This window comes from Grammomys surdaster, unplaced genomic scaffold (genome assembly GCF_004785775.1).
Source record: "Grammomys surdaster isolate TR1022 unplaced genomic scaffold, NIH_TR_1.0 125928, whole genome shotgun sequence".
NCBI classification, from domain to species: Eukaryota; Metazoa; Chordata; class Mammalia; order Rodentia; family Muridae; genus Grammomys; species Grammomys surdaster.
Genome location: NW_021620751.1, coordinates 1 through 18129, shown reverse-complemented (window position 1 = coordinate 18129; position 18129 = coordinate 1).

Sequence of the window (18129 nt, the reverse complement as noted above, 5' to 3'; positions counted from 1 at the left end):
CAAATATCAGTTCTCTATCAGTTTTCTCCAAGCTTGTACATCAACATTGCCACATAGTTGTTCCTGTCTGGAAATTGTGGTATTATCTTGAGCTGTATGCATTATGGACAACTTTGGACGTCATGATCTTTAACATTTCCTCTTGGATAACTCAAACCCTACATCCATGACATCCTAATTTCTACTGTCCATGTTCCCCTTAGAGATTAACTGAATAGAGCCTCTAGTTTTAACTATTTGGCTCCTCTAGCTCTTCTCTAATACCTGTGTTCAAGCCAAATGGTATTGGTTCAACTGGAAATCAGCATGTAGAAGGATGCAACTTGATGCATTCTTATCTCCTTGTACAAAGCTCAAGTCCAAGTGGATAAAGGACCTTCACATAAAACCAAATACACTGAAACTAATAGAAGAGAAGGTGGGGAAGACACTCAAATACCTACGCACAGGAGAAAAGTTCCTGAACAGAACACCAATGGCGTATGCTATAAGATCAAGAATTGACAAATGGGACCTCATAAAATTACAAAGCTTGTGTAAGGCAAAGGATACTGTCAATAGGACAAAACGGCAAACAATATATTGGGAAAAGATCTTTACCAATCCCACATCCAACAGAAGGCTAATATCCAATTTATACAAAGAACTCAAAAAAGACTCCAGACAACCAAATAACCTTATTAAAAAATGAGGCAGAGAGCTAAAGAATTCTCATCTGAGGAGTATCGAATGGCCGAGAAGCATCTAAAGAAATGTTCAGCATCCTTAATCATCAGGGAAATGCAAATCAAAACAACCCTGAGATTCCACATCACACCAGTCAGAATGGCTAAGATCAAAAACTCAGGTGATAGTAGATGCTGGCAAGGATGTAGAGAAAGAGGAAAACTCCTCCATTGTTAGTGGGATTGCAAGCTGGTACAGTCACCCTGGAAAACAGTCTAGTGATTACTCAGAAAATTAGAAATAGTTTTAACTAAGGACCCAGCTATACCACTTCTGGGCATATACCCAGAAGATGCTCCAACGTACAACAAGGACATACACTTCACTATGTTCATAGCAGCCCTATTTATAATAGCCAGAAGCTGGAAAGAAGCAGATTTCCTTCAACAGAGGAATGGATACAGAAAATATGGTACACTTACACAACAGAGTATTACTCAGCAATTAAAAACAATAAATTAGAGAAATTCTTAGGTAAATGGATGGAACTAGAAAATATCATCCTGAGTGAGATAACCCAATCATAGAAGAACACACATGATATTCACTCATTAATAATTGGATATTAGCCCAGAAGCTCAGAATACCCAAGATGCAACTCAAAGACCACATGAACATCGTGAAGAAGGAAGACCAAAATGTGGGAGCTTCAGTCGTTCTTAGAAGGAGTAATAAAATATTCATGGGAGCAAATATGGAGACAAAGTGTAGGACAGAAACTGAAGGAGGGGCCGTCTGGAGACCATTCCACCTGAGAATCCATCCAATGTGCAGTCACCAAAGGTGACTGATGTGGATGCCAGAAAGTGCTTGTTGACAGGAGCCTGATATAGCTGTCTCCTTAGAGGTCTGCCAGAGTCTGACATATACAGAGGCAGATGCTCACAGATAACTATTGAAATGATCATGTGTTTCCCAATGGAAGAGTGAGAGAGAAGACTGAAGGAGCTGAAAGGGTTTGTGGCCCCATGGGGAGAGCAACAGTACCAACCAAGCAGAGCTCCCAGGGTCTAAACCACCAGCCTGGGAGCACATGAGGAGGGATCCATGGCTCCAGTTTTATATGTAGGGGAGGATGGCCTTGTTGGGCATAGGTGGGAGCGGAAGTCCTTGGTCCCATGAAGGCTGGAATGCCCCAGTGTGGAGGAATTCGAGGGCAAGGAGGTGGGAGTGTGTGGGTGGGGGCATAGCCTCATAGAAGCAGGAGGAGGCAGGAGGTGACAGGGGGTTCTGGGTGGGGGTAAATGAGAAAAGGGGATAACATCTGAAATGTAAATAAAATATCCAATTTTTTTAAATCTGTAATGAAGTGAAGAGGGTAAATTATTTTTATTCTCTCTTTATTCTCATTTTTGTTATCTTTACAGAGTTATAAATCTTTCTTCCTTAATTTAATAAGTTCATATCTATTTTTTCCTCAGCTATTTTAGACAAAGATACATGGGTATTGGCTGGATATCTATAAAAAATATTTCATGAAGCCCCCTTATAAAGCAGTCTTCTGGGACAAGTTTGCAGTGTGTCACAAGAAGCCAGGCATCTACCACTATTTGCCAAATGAGTTTACTCTCAATGAAATACTATTCTCTAGGTGTGACTGGGTCTTGTTTACCTCTATGGAAACTACTATTTTGCTTGCTATAAATGATATTTATTTAGCAGAAGATTGTTGAGAACAGGGAAGAAAAAAGTTATAACCCTTTGATATGTAGTAGTGTGATCAAGTTGTGTGAGACCATCTTCCACGTTTTATAAGAATTTGAATTCCTGATTTACCGTGTACTTTACTCATGATCAACCATTAAAAATGGACAGTTCTAATTAAACACTCAGTTTAGTGCTGACATATGCACATTATCATTATTGATCGTTAGACTCAATGAAACACTAGTGCCTTGGTTTGAAAAGGTCCAGAACACTAAGCCTATTGATCTTTTTTAAAAACATTATCTATTTCAATAAAATGCAGTGAACTGTTTTGTTTTGTGTTGTTTTTTAATTTGTTTATGAAAGAACTCCAGAGCCAAATCTTTGTTAATTGTAACAGAATACATTTTATTTAAACTACTCAAGTGTAAGTAGACAAGTATAAACTGAGATTAATTCCAGTGAACTGAGCACAAAGCTAACTGGTGTCTTCATATTAATAAGCAGATAGAGAAAGAAAAAAGCTTCTACTGTGGATAGACTGGCCTTGTATTTTTATGTTAATTCCACTTTCCTGGGAAAGGCTGCAGAGGAGTGAATCAGTACACAGGTGATTTCTATTGAACCTTCTGCCCACTTTAATTTGTAAAATAAAGGCTAGAGCCAGTGATTGGTCAGAGAAGGGGAGGAGGAGAAATAAAGGTTGGTGGGAAAAGAGAGAGAGAGAGAGAGAGAGAGAGAGAGAGAGGGTGATGACTGAGGAGGAAGACAATAGAGGAGGAAGACGAAGGAGGAGAAGATGATGAAGGAGCAGGAGGTAGAAGGACAAGCTTGTAACCTGAAAAACCCACAAGTTGTAAGGGTCTCATAGCTGGGGAATAGTGTAGTGTAGTGGTGAATCTGCCCAATCTAGGCATGCAGCTTATATTCATAATTATTGAGTTGTGTTTTCTTTAATAGGTCTTATTTGGGTTGGAGATTAACCACAACACAAAGCTGACTGATGTCTTCATATTAATGAGCAGATAAAGAAAGGAAAAAGCTTCTACCAAAGGTCACTTGTCATGGTTAAGACGTGGAATGTCCTCACAGGTTCATTATTATTTCTTACTATGTGGTGTTGTTGTTCTGACAACATGGTGGCACTTTCGCAACATGAAGTATCACTGACAGATTGATATAGGTCCATGGAGGTTAGAGTGATGCAGTATAGGCTGGCTCTATTTCCAGCCCATATTTCTCTATTTCCTGGTCAGCAGAGATATGAGAAATCACAATCACACACTCCCACCTTCAAGAACTTAGGTATACTCTTTCTTGCATGATGAACTGAACCATCTGTAATTCTGAACAAAACCACACCCTTCCTCCCTAAGTTGTTTCTGTCAGATACTATTCATGGCAATGACAAAATTGACCAAGGTAGAAAAGGACTTTTGGGTTACATATAAATGAGAAATCATAAGAGAAAAAGTGGAAATTACTGCTAGTTCCTGGGCCTGGAGATTGGACAATGTTCATTTTGAGTTTCATGGAATTGTGTTTACATTAGACAAAACACAGAGAATTGATATTGCCCTCAGACACATAGCCCTTTAGTCAGCATAGGCAGAATCCATGATATGTTTGCTCAAGTCTGTCAGCACAAAATTAACACATGTCCTTCACCAGATGTAAAACACTTCATTATGGGTGATGAAGAGACTGTTCAGCAATTAAGAGCACAGATTGTTCTTCCAGAGGACCTGAGTTCAATTCCTAGCACCCATGTGGCAGTTCACAACTGTCTGTAATTCCAGGGGGACTGGAACCCTCTCACAGACATACATGCAGGCAAAACACCAATGCACATAAAAATAAATATATCTTTTAAAAATTTGTTCTATTATAAATCTTTATTATACAAAATCTAGAAGGTTCTAGCAGTCTTTCCACCTAAACCTAGACAAATGATAATATCTTTAGCGAAATACCTTTCCATAAAAGTCCTTACTTTGCTTCTTTTGCTTAACTGAATGTCTTATACTTTGAATAACATTGTACACAGTGTAGTATTTTGATAAATCCATATGTGTGTGCATGGTAAAATGGTTAATTTAATCTGATTGACTGTTTTTACTCATTCTTTGTTATTATAGTTTTGTAGTAAGAATAATTAAAATCTACTCTCAGTAATTTTGAAATGTATAAGAGATTTTTAACAATTATAATCATTAAGTAAATAGATATGTTAGTCTCACTCCTCATGTTAAACTCAAAGTTTATATCTCTAACCATATCCATACATCACATACCCCATCCCAACTCTTAGTAGTGACCATCATCCTCTGCTAATTTGGCTTGTTTAGATTTCACATATAAGTGAGATTAGGAGGTATTGGTGTCTCTGTTCCTACTTATTTCATTTATATAATGTCCTACATAATAATCTATGTTGCCATCAAGTACAGAATTGCTGTCTTTCTTGAAACCAAATAAAACTGCACCATGTGCGTGTGTGTGTGTATAATTGTATGTATGTGTGTAAGTCATTTTTGTTACCCATTTAACTATTAAATGATCAGGTTGATTCTGGAATTACCAGAATTATAAATTTATGAATTCAGAGTAATTATGACTAAAGCTTCAGTGATAAAAGAGGTGTAGACATCACTTGAATTACCCATCTCATTGCTTTTTGAAAATGTACTTAAATAATTTCTTAGATATATACTGAATTTACACGATTTCACCACTCTCCCCTTTCAAATCTTTTGATGTCACCATTCCCTTTCAAATCCATGGCATTGTTTTCTCTAATTACTATTGTTACCTGTATTTATTCATACATATATATGAATATGTATATGTATGAATAAATATACAAATACAACCTGTTTAGCCCAGTTAGTGTTGCATGTATACATGTGTGTGAACACCCACACCCACATATTTTTAGATCTAAACTCTTAGATAACCAACTAGGAGGGCCCACTAGGCAGAAGACTGAATCTCCCTCAAGAGAATATTTTCAAGGGAAAAATTACTTTCAGTAGCTTGTTTTTAAATCTCTGATCTCAGAAAAGTCTGGAAAATACCCCAGAAAACAAACAAATTAAACCAAGAACATTTTTTACTGCTTGACAAGATATGTGTCAGCTAGTTTAATGGTAGACTTGTGTAATTATCACATTATATCCTGATTATGTAAAAATAATAAATTATTGATAATAAAACTAGATATGATACTTTGATAGTAATGCCAAGAGAAGAAATATACAGTGATTGCTTTTGTTAAACTGATTATACTTATGTGGTACACCACCAAGAAAAAAAAACATAAGAATAAAGTAATAAAAAATGCAAAGTATTATTATTTAACTGCATTAATGAGTCTGTAGAAACCTCATGGGTAGTATGACTGAATTTGATTGGTCATCTTTTAAGTTGATGATCCAGTTTTTCTTTTCTATTTTCATGAGCTATACTGTCCTCTTGTGGACATTTATGCTAATGCTAATATCTAGTTCCAGGACTTTAGACCAGCTCAAATCCTCAGCAATGATCAATGTGGGTCAGAAACACTGACAGAGAAATGAACTGAATCAGTCAATGGCAATAATTAACTAGAAATTCTAGGTAGAAAAGCGGTATTTGTAAGTCAAAGGTCAATCATAAGGACATTCTATTTGCAAGAGTAAAGATATGATAAATTCAAAATGAATGTAATTACAGTGAATCACAGATATGTACATAAAATAAAATAGGTGTTTGTGACTGAGAAAATAATTAGAAACAAGAGAATTTGGAGTATAAATTTGGATGAAGTTGGCCTGAATATAAGGTGGTAACAGCACTTTGAATCTGTTTACTGTCAATGCCACAGCACTTAGCTGATGTTGGGAAACTCTGAAGTTGAGGTTCAGTGAGGAAGAACATTTATATTCCCTGCTGTGATCTTGTTCAATATTTTGCTTTAAGATTTATTTTATGAGGGGAGCCAGCACCAGCATAGAAGACAGCTGGACGACTTCCGGTTTGGGCCCGAGCTTAGAGCAGGTCGCAGGCAGCAGCTCCGTACCCAACCACAGAAAACCAAGAAAAACAGGGACTCCCAGGAGCTTGAACTCACGCAGCATCCCAGGTAAGGAAAAAGCAGCACTCACCCCAAACAGGGAGCAACAGGGACCCACTGGGACCCAGGAATTCGCTCCTGGCCCGGAGCGGGCTCCATCCAGTCTGGGCCCGAGCACTCGCGGATCCCGGGAGGCAGCTCTGCACCCAATCTCGCAGACTCCAGAGGAAGCAGGGCTCGCAGGACCTTTGTGCCAAGCAGGGTCTTGGGCTAGGAGGTGGCAGTGCTTGCCCCCGAACAGGGAGTGGCTAGAACCCACTGGGACCCAGGAGTTCACTCCAGGCCCGGAGCGTGGGTTCCTTCCGGTCTGTGCCAGAGCAGATCCCGGGAGTCAGCTCTGCACTCAATCTCACAGAACCTAGAGGAAGCGGGGCTCTCCATGGCTCAAGCTAGCTCAAGCAGTTTCTTAGGCTAGGAGGTGGCAGTGCTCGCCCCCAATCAGGGAGCAACTAGGACCCACTGGGACCCACTGGGACTCATTGGGATCCAGGAATCCGCTCCTGACCTGGAGCCCCGGCCCCTTCCAGTTTCCACCTGAGCACCGAGCACATCTTGGGCCTCATCTCTAACTCAAGCAGCAAAACCCATCCCAAACAGTTCTGACACAACCTAGATAATAGGAAAGACAGGCCCCAGTCAGAGACAGCACTGATAGCTCAAAGGTGATCCAGATGGCGAAAGGCAAGCACAAGAACACAAGCACCAGCAACCCAAGGTACTTGCCATTATCAGAACCTAGTTCTCCCACATTAGAAAGTCCTGAACTCCCCATATCACCAGGAAAACAAGAACCAGATCTAAAATCACTTCTAATGATGATGCTAGAGGACTACAAGAAGGAAGTAAATAACACTATCAAAAAACTTGAGGAGAACACAGGAAAACAGGATGAAGTCCTTAAAGAAACACAAAAATCCTTTAAAGAATTACAAGAAAACACAAACAAACAGATGAAGGAATTGAACAAAACCATCCAGGACATAAAAATGGAAGTGGAAACAATAAAGAAATCACAAAGGGAGACTATCCTGGAGATAGAAAACCTAAAAAAGAAATCAGGAGTCATAGACACAAGCATCACCAACAGAATACAAGAGATAGAAGAAAGAATCTCAGGTGCAGAAGACACCTTAGAAAATATTGACACAACTATCAAAGAAAATGCAAAATGCAAAAAGTTGCTATCTCAAAATATCCAGGAAATCCAGGACACAATGAGAAGACCAAACCTAAGGATAATAGGTATAGATGAGAGTGAAGATTCACAACTTAAAGGGCCAGTAAATATCTTCAACAAAATTATTGAGGAAAACTTCCCTAACCTAAGGAATGAGATGCCCATAATCACACAAGAAGCCTACAGAATGCCAAACAGACTAGATCAAAAAAGAAATACCTCCCGTCACATAATAATCAAGACTCAAAATGTACAAAACAAAGACAGAATTTTAAAAGCAGTAAGGGAAAAAGGCCAAATAACATATAAAGGCAAACCTATCAGAATTACACCTGACTTCTCACCAGATACTATAAAAGCCAGAAGATCCTGGACAAATATCATACAAACCCTAAGAGAACATAAATGCCAGCCCAAGCTACTTTACCCAGCAAAACTATCAATTACCATAGACGGAGAAACTAAGATATTCCATGACAAAACTGAATTTACACAGTATCTTCCCACAAATCCAGCTTTACAAAGGATAATAGCAGGAAAGCTCCAATACAAGGAGGGCAATCATACCCCAGAAAGAGCAAGAAAATAATCCTTTTCCATCAAACCCAAAAGAAGATAACCACACAAACGATGTCTCCACTATTAGCAAAAATGACAGGAAGCAAGAACACCCTCTCCTTAATATCTCTTAACATCAATGGACTCAATTCCCCAATAAAAAGACATAGGCTAACGGACTGGATATGCAAACAGGACCCAGCTTTTTGCTGCTTACAGGAAACCCACCTCAGTGACAAAGACAGACACTACCTTAGAGTAAAAGGTTGGAAAACAATTTTTCAAGCAAATGGCACTAAGAAACAAGCGGGAGTAGCCATTCTAATATCGAATAAAATCAACTTTCAACTTAAAACTATCAAAAAGGATAAGGAAGGGCATTTCATACTTGTCAAAGGAAAAGTCAACCAACATGAACTCTCAATTCTGAATATCTATGCGCCAAATACAAGAGCATCGAATTTCATAAAAGAAACCTTACTAAAGCTCAAAACACAGATTGCACCTCACATAATAATAGTGGGAGACTTCAACACCCCACTCTCAGCAATGGATAAATCATGGAAACAGAAACTAAATATAGATACAGTAAAACTAACAGAAGTTATGAACCAAATGGACTTAACAGATATCTATAGAACATTTCACCCTAAAGCAGAAGAATATACCTTTTTCTCAGCACCTCATGGTACCTTCTCCAAAATAGACCATATAATTGGGCACAAGACAGGCCTCAACAGATATAAGAAAATTGAAATAATTCCCTGCATCCTATCAGATCACCATGCTCTAAGGCTGGTCTTCAAAAATGACAAAGAGAATGGAAAGCCCACATTTACATGGAAACTGAACAACACCCTACTCCTTGATAATCAGGTAAGGGAAGAAATAAAGAAAGAAATTAAAAACTTTTTAGAATTTAATGAAAATGATGACACATCATACCAAAATCTATGAGATACAATGAAAGCAGTGCTAAGAGGAAAATTCATAGCTCTAAGTGCCTACAAAAAGAAACTGGAGGGAGCATACACTAACAGCTTGACAGAGCACCTGAAAGACCTAGAACAAAAAGAAGCTAATACACCCAAGAGGAGTAGAAGGCAGGAAATAATTAAACTCAGGGATGAAATCAACCAAATTGAAACAAAAAGAACTATCCAAAGAATCAATAAAACCAGGAGCTGGTTCTTTGAGAAAATCAACAAGATAGATAAACCCTTAGCTAGACTAATCAGAGGGCAGAGAGACAGTATCCAAATTAATAAAATCAGAACTCAAAAGGGGGACATAACAACAGAAACTGAGGAAATTAAAAAAATCATCAGATCCTACTACAAAAGCCTATATTCAACAAAATTGGAAAATTTGGATGAAATGGACAATTTCCTAGACAAATACCAGTTGCCAATGTTAAATCAGGACCAGATAAACCATCTAAACAGTCCCATAACCCCAAAAGAAATAGAAGCAGTCATTAAAAGTCTCCCTACAAAGAAAAGCCCGGGACCAGACGGTTTTAGTGCAGAATTCTATCAGACCTCCAAGGAAGACCTAATCCCAATTCTTTTCAAACTATTCCACAAAATAGAAACAGAAGGTACACTACCCAACTCATTCTTTGAAGCCACAATTACACTCATACCTAAGCCACACAAAGACCCAACAAAGAAAGAGAACTTCAGGCCAATCTCCCTTATGAACATTGATGCAAAATTACTCAATAAAATTCTAGCGAACCGAATTCAAGAACACATCAAAACAATTATCCATCACGATCAAGTTGGCTTCATCCCAGGAATGCAGGGTTGGTTCAATATTCGGAAATCCATCAATGTAATCCATTATATAAACAAACTCAAAGAAAAAAACCACATGATCATCTCACTGGATGCTGAGAAAGCATTTGACAAAATTCAACACCCCTTCATGATAAAAGTCTTGGAAAGGTCAGGAATTCAAGGTCCATACCTAAACATAGTAAAAGCAATTTACAGCAAACCAGTAGCCAGCATTAAACTAAATGGAGAGAAACTTGAAGCAATCCCACTAAAATCAGGGACTAGGCAAGGCTGCCCACTCTCCCCCTACTTATTTAATATAGTATTGGCAGTCCTAGCCAGAGCAATTAGGCAACACAAGGAGGTCAAAGGGATACAAATTGGAAAGGAAGAAGTCAAAAATCTCACTATTTGCAGATGATATGATAGTGTACTTAAGTGACCCCAAAACTTCCACCAGAGAACTCCTAAACCTGATAAACAACTTTAGCAAAGTGGCTGGATATAAAATTAACTCAAGCAAATCAGTAGCCTTTCTCTACTCAAAAGATAAACTGGCTGAGAAAGAAATTATGGAAATGACACCCTTCAAAATAGTCACAGATAATATAAAATACCTTGGTGTGAACCTAACCAAGCAAGTAAAAGACCTGTATGACAAGAACTTCATTCCCCTGAAGAAAGAAATCGAAGCAGATCTCAGAAGATGGAAAGATCTACCATGCTCATGGATTGGAAGGATTAATATAGTAAAAATGGCTATTTTGCCAATAGCCATCTACAGATTTAATGCAATCCCCATCAAAATTCCCACTCAATTCTTCTCAGAGATAGAAAGAGCAATCTTAAAATTTATTTGGAATAACAAAAAACCCAGGATTGCGAAAACTACTCTCAGCAATAAAAGAACTTCTGGAGGAATCACCATCCCCGACTTCAAGCTGTACTACAAAGCAATAGTGATAAAAACTGCATGGTATTGGAACAGAGACAGGCAGGAGGATCAGTGGAATAGAATAGAAGACCCAGAAATGAACCCCCATACCTATGGTAACTTAATCTTTGACAAAGGGGCTAAAACCATCGAATGGAAAAAAGATAGCATTTTCAACAAATGGTGCTGGTCCAACTGGTGGTCAGCATGTAGAAAAATGAAAATTGATCCATACTTATCTCCTTGTACAAAGCTCAATTCCAAGTGGATTAAGGACTTCCACCTAAAACCAGCCACACTGAAACTAATAGAAGAGAAACTGGGAAAAAGCCTGGAATACATAGGCACAGGGAAAAAGTTCCTGAACAGAACGCCAATGGCCTGTGCTCTAAGACCAAAAATTGACAAATGGGACCTCATAAAGCTGCAAAGCTTCTGTAAAGCAAAGGACACAGTCAATAGGACAGAGCGGCAACCAACAGATTGGGAAAAGGTATTCACCTACCCTACATCTGATAACGGGCTAATATCCAAGGTATACAAAGAACTGAAGAAATTAGACTCTAGACAATCAAAGAACCCTATTAAAAAATGGAGCACAGACCTGAACAAAGAATTCTCAACTGAGGAAGCTCGAATGGTTGAGAAGCACCTAAAGAAGTGTTCAGCATCCCTAGTCATCAGGGAAATGCAAATGAAAACAACACTGAGATTCCACCTCACACCAGTCAGAATGGCTAAGATCAAAAACACAGGTGACAGTACATGTTGGCGAGGATGTGGAGAAAGAGGAACACTCCTCCACTGTTGGTGGGATTGTAAACTGGTACAACCACTATGGAAGGCAGTCTGGCGGTATCTCAGAAAATTGAACATAGCGTTACCTGGGGACCCAGCTATACCACTCCTGGGCATATACCCAAAAGAAGTTTCACCATACAACAGGGACACATGTTCCACCATGTTCATAGCAGCCTTATTTATAATAGCCAGAAGTTGGAAAGAACCCAGATGCCCTTCAACAGAAGAATGGATGCAGAAAATGTGGTACATTTATACAATGGAGTACTACTCAGCTATTAAAAACAATCAGTTCACAAAATTCCTAGGCAAATGGATGGAGCTGGAAAATATCATCTTGAGTGAGATGACCCAATCTCAAAGGAACATACATGGTATGCACTCACTGATAAGTGGATATTAGCCCAAAAGCTCACAATTTCTAAGAATCTTCATATAGACCACATAAAACTCACATAGAAGAAGGAAGACCAAAGTATGAATGCGTTGGTCCTTTTTAGAAGGAGCATCAAAAGTTTCAACCAGAACTCCCAAAGTCTAAACCACCAACCAGAGAGCACAAAGGGAGGGACTCATGCACCTGTATAGGGAATTGAGGGTGACCTTGTTAGACTCCAGTGAAAGTGGAGGGCCAAGGTCCCCAAAAGTTTGGATCCCCTACTGTGTTGGAATTTGAGAGCAGGGAGATGGGACTGGGAGGATGTTTGGAGCACACCATCACAAAAATTAGGAGGAAGGGGTAGGGGATAAGGGATTTGGGGGGAGAATGAGAAAGGAGACAACATTGAAAGGTAAATACGTATAATACCCAATAAAAACCCCACACAGATAAAGGATTTTAAAAAAAAGGGAGTCTATTTATTTTAAATTAATTTCAAAAGTTTCTAGGAGATGCAAATTGGCTAAGATACTATTTTAAGCTCTCCACAAAAGAATTTAAATTTCTGTTCAATATTCTCAAGAGAGAGGTAAACCCTAACTTCCTCAACAGTTAATTGACAAAAGAGAGGTAATCTCACAAAAAGTAGAAAAAGCTATTTCTAATCGATATATCATATAGTCTGATTAATTGTCAGTGGAGCTATAAAAGTCCTTTGACAAAAGATTATTAATATAGATTTATATATCCTTAAATAAGGCCTTCATGACTCTCTGAGTGTGGAAGGAGCAACTGTTGGCACTTCTGCCCTGATTTTACAAGAACTCTGAAAAATTGGCTTTAAAAACAAAAGAGGGGGAACGGTACCCCCTCAGAAGGAGTCCCCCTGAAATACTCTCCATCATGCCTTGTTCACTTTTCTCTCTCTAAAGCTGAAAGCTCATGGCAAATCTCTTGCTGACCATGTTGGTGACCTCGGGCACCACCAAGACCAACAAAACTTTGCCACAGATATGGGGAAGGACCCTCATACCCATAAAGGGAATGCCCCAGTCCCAGTTCCCTTATGGAGCCGAGGACTGATATGCCTGCCCAATACCACAGAAGGCACAGCTAACCGGCTACCACAAATATTAATGAAAAAAATAGATACCCTCACAAAGCCAGGCCCAACCATAAATACGATGAATAACAATTTACATCCAGGGAAGAGAAATCTCCCTGAGAATCCCCTTCTTTTTTCTTTCCAGGTAAAATTGAATCACCCGTGATGCCTGCTATTAGAAGTTCTAATCCAGATGGACCAGAAGCCAGGAGCCTTGCCCTTACCCTCACCCCCTACCTTTTCCCACCTGCACAAGGTCCCCTGAAGCTGGGCAACTGCAAGATCCTGCTTGGCAACTGCAGATAGACTCAAAGCAGTGTACCATATCATCTGAAGAATAGCAGGGAGACCATAACTCAAGCAGTGTACCATATCTTCTGAAGAATAGCAGGTTGCAGTCCTCCTCGCCCCCACGAATAACCAGGACCCGCCGGTCAGGTCAAGTGGCACCCAGACATGGGGCTCGAGGCACGGACCCATCCGGACGGACCCTCATTGAGAGGATGTGCGCACGACATCAAGATTGAGCAAGACAGAGATCGTAGCCCGTGACCTGTCGTCCACGGAACCAGGTTGATGCTGCCATCAAGAAGGCAGTTGAAGTTCATTACCATCAGCTGAAAATTGCAGAGGATCCAGAAGTGACTCCGCAGGAGACTGACACAGCTGTCAGCTCCCCTGCCTCCCCCTACGGTCGACCCCTAGACTTCCACGCCCTCCAGAAGGGTTCGTGGTATGCCTGGCTTTGCCCTCATTTCTCTCGCTAGAGAGCTTGGCCTCTTGATCACCACAACAAAAATTGGCTTTTTCCTAAACCAAGGCCACCCTTGATATGGCCACTAACATTGGGGAGCCTTCCTTTATGACAATATTACACCCCAAACTGACAAATGGTTGGTAACTTGAACATTTACAAGAGACTAGGATGGCTGTGAGTTAGCCCAATGACGGGATTATTGTAGGTCCACTTCCCAGGGGCCCACCCAATGCAGCCGAAAAGGAGTGCGTGGTGCTGGGAGTGGGTACAGCCTACATGGCCTAAGACAGGGCTCTCACCCTCCTTTCACCCACATCAGAGTCCCTTGACGTTGCCCATCGTCGACAGCCTAAAGCCTTCGACCATCGATGTGACTTGTCTCACATCAGTGTTTTGGGGTTGTGAACTTGTCTAAGACCCCCCATAATTAGACATCCAAATTCAAAACTCACATAGTTGGGATTGAACATAAGACGCCTTCTCTAACTAAACAGAGAAGGGGGAGATGCCAGAAGCCAGGACCCTCGCCCTTACCCTTACCCCCTACCTTTCCCCACCTGCACAATGTCCTCTGAAGCTTGGCAACTGCAAGATCCTGCTTAGTAACTGCAGATAGACTCAAAGCAGAGTACCATGTCTTCTTAAGAATAGCAGGGAGACCATAACTCAAGCAGTGTACCATATCTTCTGAAGAACAGCAGGTAGATCATAATTCAAGGCAGTGTACCATATAGACCATGACATGTTTCAAGGCACAGGCCAAGAAGATTTTGTACTTTTCCACCACCTGGTCCCTCTTACCCCCTCCCCTTGTAAAACATGCTATAAAAAAGCATTTCATGTTCAAAAAAAAAAGAAATTAAAAAAAAAGAAAATAAAAAAAAGATTTATTTTATTTTAATTACATGTTTGAGGTTAGTGTGTGCATGTGAGTGCAGGTGCCTTCAGAGGTCACGGGCTTCCATTTCTCTTAAGTCAGTTAAAGGACATGGGAGCAGCTCAGTGTGAGGACTGAGAATCAAACTCAGTGCTTTGCAAAAACAGTACATGTCTCTAAGCACAGAGGCATCTCTTCAGTTCTTGCTTATAATTTTTTAATTATACTTTCTGTTCTTTTTAAATGCATATATCTAATTACATCCCCTGCACTTGCATAATGCACTTATGATAGCAAGAATTCCTCTTGTTTTCTTCTCATCTCAGTTTTGGTTTACCTAAACTATGTTTCTCTCTGAGCCTATGAGTAATACTTACTTTGATATCATATTTTCATTTTTGTTTCTATCTACCTTCCTTAGGTACAAATCCTTCTATTTTATACTGTGGGTGGCATTTTCTCAGTGACAAAATAACATTTGCCCACCTTGTTTTACTTAGGTATTTGAAAGACATGTTGATTTGTGATTTTATTAGTTTTGTTATCATAAAACTGTTACAGTGATGGGAAATGAAATTTAGGCTAGCCAAATCTGTGTTTCTGGGCTATGTTCTCTAATATTTTGCTCCAGAATAAATTGCCTTTTGTCCTCTTTTGGTGAGAGTTATGTTTTTATTATTGGCAATGGAAAAAAGAGTCACAAAAATGTGAACATGATCCACAGAACCAAATAATGAACATAGGCAATGGTAAATAGCAAGATTAGCCATAGTTTAATAAGACTAGATTAAAATTACTTTGATAGTCCATTGTACTCAAGCCAGAATGGTCATTAAGAATAAAAATGATAATAAATGCTGGTAACAATATGTGGAAAATAAAACACTCATACATCATTGGTAGAATTGTAGATAAGTATAGCAACTATAGCAATCAGTGTGGAGATTCCTTAAAATGATAAAAAGTAAAATCTATCGTATGATCCAGCTACACTACTCCTGAGCATACACCCAAAGGACTTTATGTCCTATCACAGAGATAGTTGAAAAGATATGCTCATTGCTGTTCTACTCAACAAATGCAACTGGACTAGCTGTTGATCCATGGAAGAATGAAAATGAAATATATACATTTACCACACAATTATATAGAGCTGCAAAAAAAATGAAATTTGCAGGAAAATGGATGAACAAGAAAATATTATACTGAGTGAGCTAACTTAGGCTCAAAGACAAACACCTCATATACTCCCCCATATGTAGAGCATATCTTCAAGTATTTTGATTTATATTTAACACAGAGTTTCTGTAGAAACTAGAAAACTAACATAGGGCCATGACACAATCCTGAAGTGAGGTAGAGACTGTGGAACATAGGAAATATGAAATAAGCAATTTGGGAGAAGAAGGATCATAGCCATGGCTAGACAAGTAAAGGAGCAGAGACGGACAAGAGAAAGGCTGGGGAGAAACAGTCAAACAAAATTTAATATATGTGAAGAAAGCATACTGAAACTTACTACTGTACAAATTACCCATAAAATATTTAAATGGAGGTACCCTGCCTGAGTAAGTGCACATGAAGCAGTTCTTAGAAACCGTGTAATTCATGATGCTCTTGTTTACTGTGCTATGATGTAGTCAAAAGACCACCACCATTGATTCATACTGTCGTGCTGTTTGAGTTTGCCACACACCAGGTTCAGCCTCAGATTTTTTATAGCAATACAATATATTGTAAAATAAGAAAAATACAAGAGGTATTTGTAACCCTATAAACATGAAATACAGAATTATTGGGTTAAATTTCTGTGTGTTATGTGATGTATGTTTTTATCATCAAAGTTCTCAAAAACACTTACTGACACCTAAATAAAAACTATTGATTATGTGAATTCATATTTTCATATAGCTACATACAATGCACACCAGACATAAGGATTTCCAGAGTACACTGTTTTTGACACTGCTCTAAAAATACCACACACAATATACATAATCTATAAATGCAGACTCTTTCCTTCTTGGTTGAAAACACTTATAGCCTTTAGAACCTTGAGATCATTGAAGTTCTATTTGACCAACTGCATTCCACACCATCAGATGCTATCCATGAATGGTGGACTTTAAGGTGTAGGAGTTACTCTTTCTGCTTGATTGATTGTCACAAACCAGCACGAGTTCATAGGGACAACCAATGTAAAAGAAGTCTTTACATTGCACAAAGCTATCTACAAAACTTACCTGTAATCCTCTACTGATATCAGCAACATCTAACTTTAACTCATAAAACTGTACAAGTGCTGATGTGGCCATGGAATACAGCTATCGGATCACTATCAACACATCCTGACTGAACTGTACTGGGATCATGAGGTGAATTCAGTTTTCACTAATTCCAGCAAACCGGATTCCTTGAAATTTGAGATTTTCTCTGTAAATTTGATGAAACAGGAGTTTAAAGATCATGTTGCAAAATGGGTCAATTGGTAAATATATGAATAATAAAAGTACTGATTTGGGAAATATTATTCATAATTCCCAAGGAACTTTGCAGAATATTTGAATATTCTGAGCAGTGTTGCAGACATTCATGACCAGTCTATAAGACTCTTGCTTTGATGTTATTCTTGAAGAAGCCATTTGTCAGTGTAGTGAACTGATGTCTGAGATTCTAAAAATGCCTTTTCTTGTACTCTTTGTGCTTCCTCCCTGGCTAAACAGTGGAAAATCACAAGTGATTACTCCCACTCCTTCCTGTGTGGCATTGTTCTGTCAGAGCTAAATGAGTAAATGATATCCACATAGAGGGTAAAAAAATATGATTCGTGTGCTGATTTTGGCTTTTGTTTCTCATCATTTACTGAGAAAAGAGAGAAATAATTTTTGAGGGAGATTCTGTAATATTAGTGTTTTGTTTCTTTAAAGGTGAACCTGTAGGTTTTTTTTTTTAATCAAAATATTGGATTTGGGTAAACCCATTGGAGAATCAGTTGTGAGATTGTGTCTTCTGGCAAACATCAAAAGTTATACTGACAAAAGTTGGTCAGTATGACTTTCAAAAGTGAACTACAGGCAACCAAAAGATGTAGCGCATGGGAAGTTCTTCCCCATGGAAGAGCATACCAACTGGTTATTCAATACAAAATGTTTATCCTTGAAAATACTGAATATATTTAACATTATTTGGACTTAGGTAGTTATATTTTGGTGCGTGTGTGTGTGTGTGTGTGTGTGTGAGAGAGAGAGAGAGAGAGAGAGGGAGGGAGGGAGA